The 7049-nt window shown below is 42.2% G+C and overlaps 1 pseudogene; it reads right to left on the bottom strand.

Moving 5' to 3' along the window:
- Window positions 1-2802: 2802 nt before the first annotated feature.
- On the bottom strand, window positions 2803-4567 carry LOC131490844 (large ribosomal subunit protein uL11-like; annotated as a pseudogene).
- Between the last annotated feature and the right edge of the window lie 2482 nt (window positions 4568-7049).

Here is a 7049-nt window from a genome sequence, read left to right as displayed (position 1 = left end):
CGGAGTTTGGGTCTGCTAAGCAGCCTAAAGCTTTTTTAGGGTACTGTTCGGTCAGGTATATAGATTCTTCCCTGTGCCAAGAAACTGAGGCAGATGATAAAAACTCTGCCTGTCCCCCAATAGCTGAGCACAGGCACAGAAGAGACAAGGTTAGAGAGTAAGTTCTGAGAGCAACAGCACAGCAGGGGAAAGAAGCCTTTTCGAGAGAGAGAGAGACGCATTGAACATTCTGACGAAAACGTGTAGTAGTTCTAGGATTTTAATGTCTAGTAGCAAAGCAAGAATAGGGATTGCCAGGGTCATGCAAATATAGTTGTTGAAGATTGTACAGAAAGTGTGAAGTGTGAGGTATTGCAGATAGGAGATTAGCATCTTCTGCAATCAATAGGTCTGATGCAAGAGAAATACGGCACAAATGCACACAGGAATCAGTCTTGAAAGAATATCAGATCCAGGGGCGCCTGGGTGGCGCAGTCGGTTAAGCGTCCGACTTCAGCCAGGTCACGATCTCGCGGTCCGTGAGTTCGAGCCCCGCGTCAGGCTCTGGGCTGATGGCTCGGAGCCTGGAGCCTGTTTCCGACTCTGTGTCTCCCTCTCTCTCTGCCCCTCCCCTGTTCATGCTCTGTCTCTCTCTGTCCCAGAAATAAATTAAAAAAAAAAAAAAAAAGTTGGAAAAAAAAAATTAAAAAAAAAAAAGAAAGAATATCAGATCCAGAATGAAGGCAGAGGTAGAAGATATGGACTCTATCAGAATAGAGACAGTCATTTTAAGCCCCACCTTGCTAGTGGTTTCACCAATTTAGTAAGAAACAATGGATATTAATGGTTGAGACACAAAGCATGACATCTATAATTTATTTTATATAATTGTGTTTAAGTTGATTGTTGTCAACTGTATATAACTCATTTGATAGGGCAATCTTGATTTTTCTCAATTAATTTTTTTCTGTTGTCAATCTAAAGTCCTGAGTAAAATAATTCATTGCTAATGTAGTCACAAAGACATGTCTGGACTGAAAATTGCAGGCATGATTCTGGAGTCTGGGGCAGGCAGGTAAAGAAAGCAGATCCCTCATAGAATGAGACATGAATAAGGCTAGTCCCTTTCTGGGTATGTGTGTCCCTTCATGCATTAGAATCTGTGGGTTTAGGGCTCCTGGACGTTTAAAATACAGGCATACCTTTGGGAGTGTGCTGCTTCTCAACGCATTACTGATGATATGCTTGAGATTTCTTGTATGGAATCTAATGATTCTTAAATAAATTAGAATCTCAATGGGCTTGCTAGTCAATGGTCCTTATATACTCACTTAGATCTGAGCCTTGAGGAATACAATTCTAACTAGGGATAATAACAAATGAGTATAGAATTCTTGAAATACTAGCTCCGTATCCTAGGATTTTATTGTAATGTGACCATTATCATTTATATAGCTTAATTTATAGCATATATATTTTTAAATTTCATGATTTTATAAGGAAAAGAGGTCTCTAAGAAAAATTAAAAGCCATCTATACGAAGGTCCAAATTTTCAAGAATGATTTCATAGCCTGGATGAAAATTGCGTGCTCCCTCCATCACCTTGCAATTTGAAGAACTGCAAAATCATGAATAATAAAAAAGGATGTTAAACTTTTCAACAAATCCAGATGGGTACCAATGTCATTGAGAATTCCCGAGAATCACCTTGATTGCTGCTTCAGACTCAAAGCCTGTATTGAATATCACTTCCCAGTTGCAAGGCATGGGCTTTAAGTGATAACAGTTTCTATAATTACATTTTAAAATTATACAGACATTAAGTTTGTATTTGTGGCAAATGCGAAACATCCAAACTTTAAAGGGCAACATTCACTCATTTCACTTGCCAGCCTCTATTTCTGCCTCAACCTTTCAGACTTCGGTGCAACAGAAAGAATGCTGGATTGTGAACTGGAAGCCACTGTTAACACAAACTTTTGCTGGGAACCTGCAAGTTTCTTTTTTTCCCAAGCGTTAGTTTTCCCTCCTGCAAAATGAGGGCATTGTACTAGATGTCCCCTTCAGTCACTATTCTAGGGTTTCTTTTTTTAGGGTAGGAAGAGAAATCACCAATGAAATGAGCAGCCAAAGTACTCAAGTTATTTTTTGCAGGGCATGAGGCTGGGTAGAAAGAAAGCTCATTAGGTGACATGGAAATGTGTCCATTTGTGGGTCCTGCTTACTCACCTCTGTCTCCCTTTCTCCCTGCCTCATGATGTGTCCTGGACACTCAGAGCCACTGGTTGTTTCTCAGTGCAGGAGACTCACATCTGTCAGTTTCCTCCCCTTATCTTGTTCCTTTGCCAGAAGATTCCCCTGCCTTCTCTATCTAGCAAATTCTGACCCATTCTTAAAAAAAATTTTTTTAATGTTTTATTTATTTTTGAGAAATGAGAGACAGAGCATGAGTAGGGGAGGGGCAGAGAGAGAGGGAGACACAGAATCTGAAGCAGGCTCCAGGCTCCGAGCTGTCAGCACAGGGCCTGTCACGGGGTTCGAACTCGTGAACCGTGAGATCATGACCTGAGCTGAAGTCAGACGCTTAACCGACTGAGCCACTCAGGCACCCCTCAATGTGTCCTTGTTTATTTTATTCCTCATTTTTCTATTTCTTTTTGGTTGTCAAATGATCCTTTGAAATATTTTCCTTTGTGGGGCGCCTGGGTGGCTCAGTCGGTTGGGCATCCGACTTCGGCTCAGGTCATGATCTCTCGGTCTGTGAGTTCGAGCCCCGCATCAGGGCTCTGTGCTGACAGCTCAGAGCCTGGAGCCTGTTTCGGATTCTGTGTCTCCCTCTCTCTCTGACCCTCCCCTATTCATGCTCTGTCTCTCTATGTCTCAAAAGTAGATAAACGTTTAAAAAAATTAAAAAAAGATATATTTTCCTTTGTAGTTCTTAACTAGCTGGGCATTCCACTGCACTACTAGTGATGTCATCTGTTACGTCATGAGGGTGGCGGCCACCAACATTGCAGCCTACGGATTGGTCAGTCCCCAGGATCTCTTCAATAGTTCCAGAGAATTCTCTGGCTAAAGATCTGTGCCACATCTATTGGGCAATGTTTACAATCTCATCAAAAGTGATATTTTCACTGTGCTTAATGTGTTTCTGCTTCTTTCTGTTTCTTGGCAGTTTCTTGAGGGCTCTGATGATCAGGGCAGAGGCAGAAGATACCACTTCAATCTGGGTCTGTTTGTTCTGAATGGTCAGTTTCACTGTAATCCTCAGACCCTTGCAGTCACTGGTTGCCTTGGTGATGTCATCACCAGTCCTTTTTGGAGATAGACCCAGGGGCCGATTTTTGGAGCCAATGCAGATGTGGTATCAACTTCCACACTGGTGCACCTCAGGTATATAAATGACTTTGATCTTGTGGGGGTTGAACTTAGGTGGCATGATAGAGGTGGCTGGTGTCTGATAACCCAGAATCGGGATGGCCTCCTCTGAGCCAAAAGCCACAAAGTATTTTATTCCTCATTAATGAATATTTATGCCGTTTCCATTTTTCTTATCACAATCTTTGTACATACACCTAAGGACATAGCTAATTTATAATTTTGATACTTCAGATAGCTTCCCTCAAAGGCTTTTCCAATTTGTATTCTCATACACTGTGTATGAGATTGTTTGCATTTTTCTGATTATTAGTGGTGCTGAACACCTCTTATCATTGTTCATGGCTGTTTGGATTTCTTTTGTGAATTGCCTGTTAGGATTCTTTGCCGTTAGAATGCTGGATTGATGTTTTTTTTTCTTACTGACCACTTATTTGGCGTCCCCCTCTGCAGAGGGAGGCTTTCTCCACTTCTAAACGCCCAGCTGCTCCCTCTGCTGCTGTCCCACAACATCGTTCATACTGCACGCAGGCCTTCATTTAGCGGACACTCCATACTAAATCCACTTATTCCACAAGTGTTCTTTGTGAGTCTACCGAGTGCTTGCTAGGTGCTGGGTGTAGAGATAGAGGTAGGTCATCATAGTCTCCGCCTCAAAGAGTTTAGTTCTGAAAGGCAGCTTTGGGCATAGAAAAGAACATGGTTTTGGATTCAGACAAGACTTAGGTTTGAATCCCAGCTGTATGATTTACAGTAAGTCACCTGACCTTACCAAGTTGCAATTTCCATACCAGTGAAATGGGCTAACACCTCCCTCACAGAGTCATTTCGAGAATGGGAGAGAGGATAATATATTTGGAGTGACAAGCAAGGTCCTCTTACATAGTAGGCTCTCAGTGAATGGATAATAATAAATACAAAAGCAACTGTTAAGTGAGTGGTCAAAATGATTAGTTAGTTCTCAGGGGTACTAGATATTACTGATAAACTGGAACCAAAGAAAAAAGGCAGCTCCTCCCTCTACAATGGAAGAGTAAAGACAGTAATATGCGACACTCACCCGGACCCTGCTACAGTACATCCCCCATCTTGTCTGCTCTCTGCAGCAGATTTCTGCTTTGTCCTGGACCCTCGTCCCAATTCAGCTGCTCACTGTTGATGTAGTACTGCCGCCGTCTTGGGGGGAAAACAGGTGCTTCCTTCCTCAAATAAGTGGGCTCTCTAGAACATTCTCTGTAAGACAGACTTCAGGGTATTTTGCATATTGCTACCCATGATTTCAAGAAGTGTGGACTAGAGACTGCAGGAGGTGGAAAGAGAACTACTGTGTGTGTGATTTGGGGAGAGACTCAGAGACCCAGACTATAGACACAACTCTGCCTCTGCTAGGTTGCTAGGTGACTCTTGGCATGTCTCTTCCTTTCTTGGCTTCAGTTTTCCCATTACTGTAATAGGAGACCAGATCTCTCAGTTTCTAACAGCCATCTAAATGAGAACTCACCATGTCAAGGCAAAAGTGTGTATATATACACTACTCTCCTCATCTACAGATCTCTGTATCCTTGGGACCCCTGCAGCTCTTTATGCCCGTCTTAATGTCATAAAGCACTACACTGCATCCCACTTATCTGGGGACATGACATGGTTTCCCCACTGATTTGACAGCTGGTGAATCCACATCTAGTTCTTAGTTTGCCTTCATTTCTTTAACATGTTTATTGAGTGCTCGGGGTCTGCTAAGTACCATGTTAGCTTGTGAAGATACAAAGATAAAATGTCAAAGCTTCTGCCTTGAGAGAGTCCACAATCCAGCTGGGAGACAACTGTAAGGCAAACACAGTATAATTGACTTGATGGAGATTTGTCCAAATTGTAGGGAAGCCTAAGGGAAGGAATGCCTATTCTGTCTGGCTGACTCGGGCCTTCTTCCTGAAGACCCAGGGCTTGAGTGCAGTAGGGTATGGTAGGGGTGTATTTAAAAGACAAAGAGAAGGACTTTATAGGCACTGGGAATGCCTTTTGCAAAGGCACAGGTATAGGAGAGCATAGTGTCTTCTGGTGACTGCTCAGGATTTAGCATGGTGGTCAACAGGGAGGCAGATGTCAGTTCATGAAGTGCCATCCAGAGGACTACAGGTTTTATGAAATAACCTAAAAGGGGTATCTAAAGCATTTTGACTAATGGTAAGTAGTAAATCTCTGTTGAATGCTTGAGTAATAGTAGGATTGGGCATGGTCACTCAGTGCATTTCCTAACCTTGTGGCCCTGGGCAAGTTGCTTAACCTCTCTGAATGTTTCCTTTTTTGTGAAATGGGAATGAAGAATCAACCTCAAGGGAAGCCTGGCTTGCTCAGTTGGTAGAGTGTGCAAAGCTTGATCTTTGGGTTGTGAGATTGAGCCCCACATTGGGTGTACCGATTACTTAAAATAAAAATAAAAATCAACCTCAAAAGGTTGTTAAAACTTATTTATAATTTTTTAATTAGATGGTTATTTATTTTGAGAGAGAGAGAGACAGAGAGAGAGAGAGAGAGAGTGCATGCAAGTAGGAGAGAGGCAGAGAGAGGCAGAGAATCCCAAGCAGGCTCCTTGATGTCAGTGCAGAGCCCTATACAGGGCTTGATCTCAGGAACTGTGAGATCATGACCTGAGCTGAAATCAAAAGTGGGATGCTTAACTGACTGAGCCACCCAAGCATCCCAAAATGTTGTTAGAATTTAAAACGGTGTACTGGGGATTCTTTGCTATGGATTCTCTCTCTGCTCTTCCCCCACTCGCATGCTCACTCATGCTCTCTCTCTCTCAAAACAAAAAAATCAAAACTTAAAAAAAAGCTTTTAAAATTTAAAAGGGTTTAGGGGCGCCTGGGTGGCTGTCAGTTAAGCCTTCGACTTCAGCTTAGGTCATGATCTCCCGGTTTGTGGGTTCTAGTCCCACCTTGGGCTCTGTGCTGACAGCTGAGCCCAAGCCTGCTTCAGATTCTGCCTCCCTCTCTCTCTGCCCCTCCCCTGCTTGAGCTCTGTCTCTCTTTCTCTCAAAAATAAACACTAAACATTCTTTTAAAAGGGTTTATACATAATACACTTATAGAGAAGCCTGGCACTTGACAAAAGCTTAACACTTTATTTTTTTAGAGATAACTTCTGCTCTACACCATACACATTACCTAAACAATTTAGTAATCTCTGTGATCCACTTCTAAGCCTTTTTCCTGCTCTGCAAAATGGTTCCTCCAAGTTTACCTTTTCATTGTAACCTGTCCTTCTTCCTAGCATTTACCATGTTAATTTAATTTCTAATTATTTTCCTGATCACACTCTTAGACTACACCCAAATTGTATTGTTTTCCCAGCTAGACTCAGCTCTAGGAGACCAGAGACTTAAATTTTTTTTTTTTTTTTTTTTTTTTACCACTACATCCACAGTTGCTAACACTGCTTCTTAACAGATGCTCAAAACATGTGGGGAAGAAGTACCAATGTCAAGCTTATCTTTCAGGACTGTTGCCCAGGACCAACCTATACAGTGCTTTGCCATTGTGTAAAGTTGTACAGATGGGTTTATTATTGCTAAGTATTAAAATAAGGTGTGAGAAGAGGAACAGAAGACAGAGGCTTCCAACACAATCTTGTAGCCTCTGAAGGCTTCCAAAGGACGAGTATGAACTTCAATCTTTATCAAGAATGCAGC

Source organism: Neofelis nebulosa, chromosome 12 (genome assembly GCF_028018385.1).
Source record: "Neofelis nebulosa isolate mNeoNeb1 chromosome 12, mNeoNeb1.pri, whole genome shotgun sequence".
NCBI classification, from domain to species: Eukaryota; Metazoa; Chordata; class Mammalia; order Carnivora; family Felidae; genus Neofelis; species Neofelis nebulosa.
The sequence above is the reverse complement of the archived record's forward strand: the minus strand, read 5'-3'. Positions and strand labels throughout refer to the sequence as shown.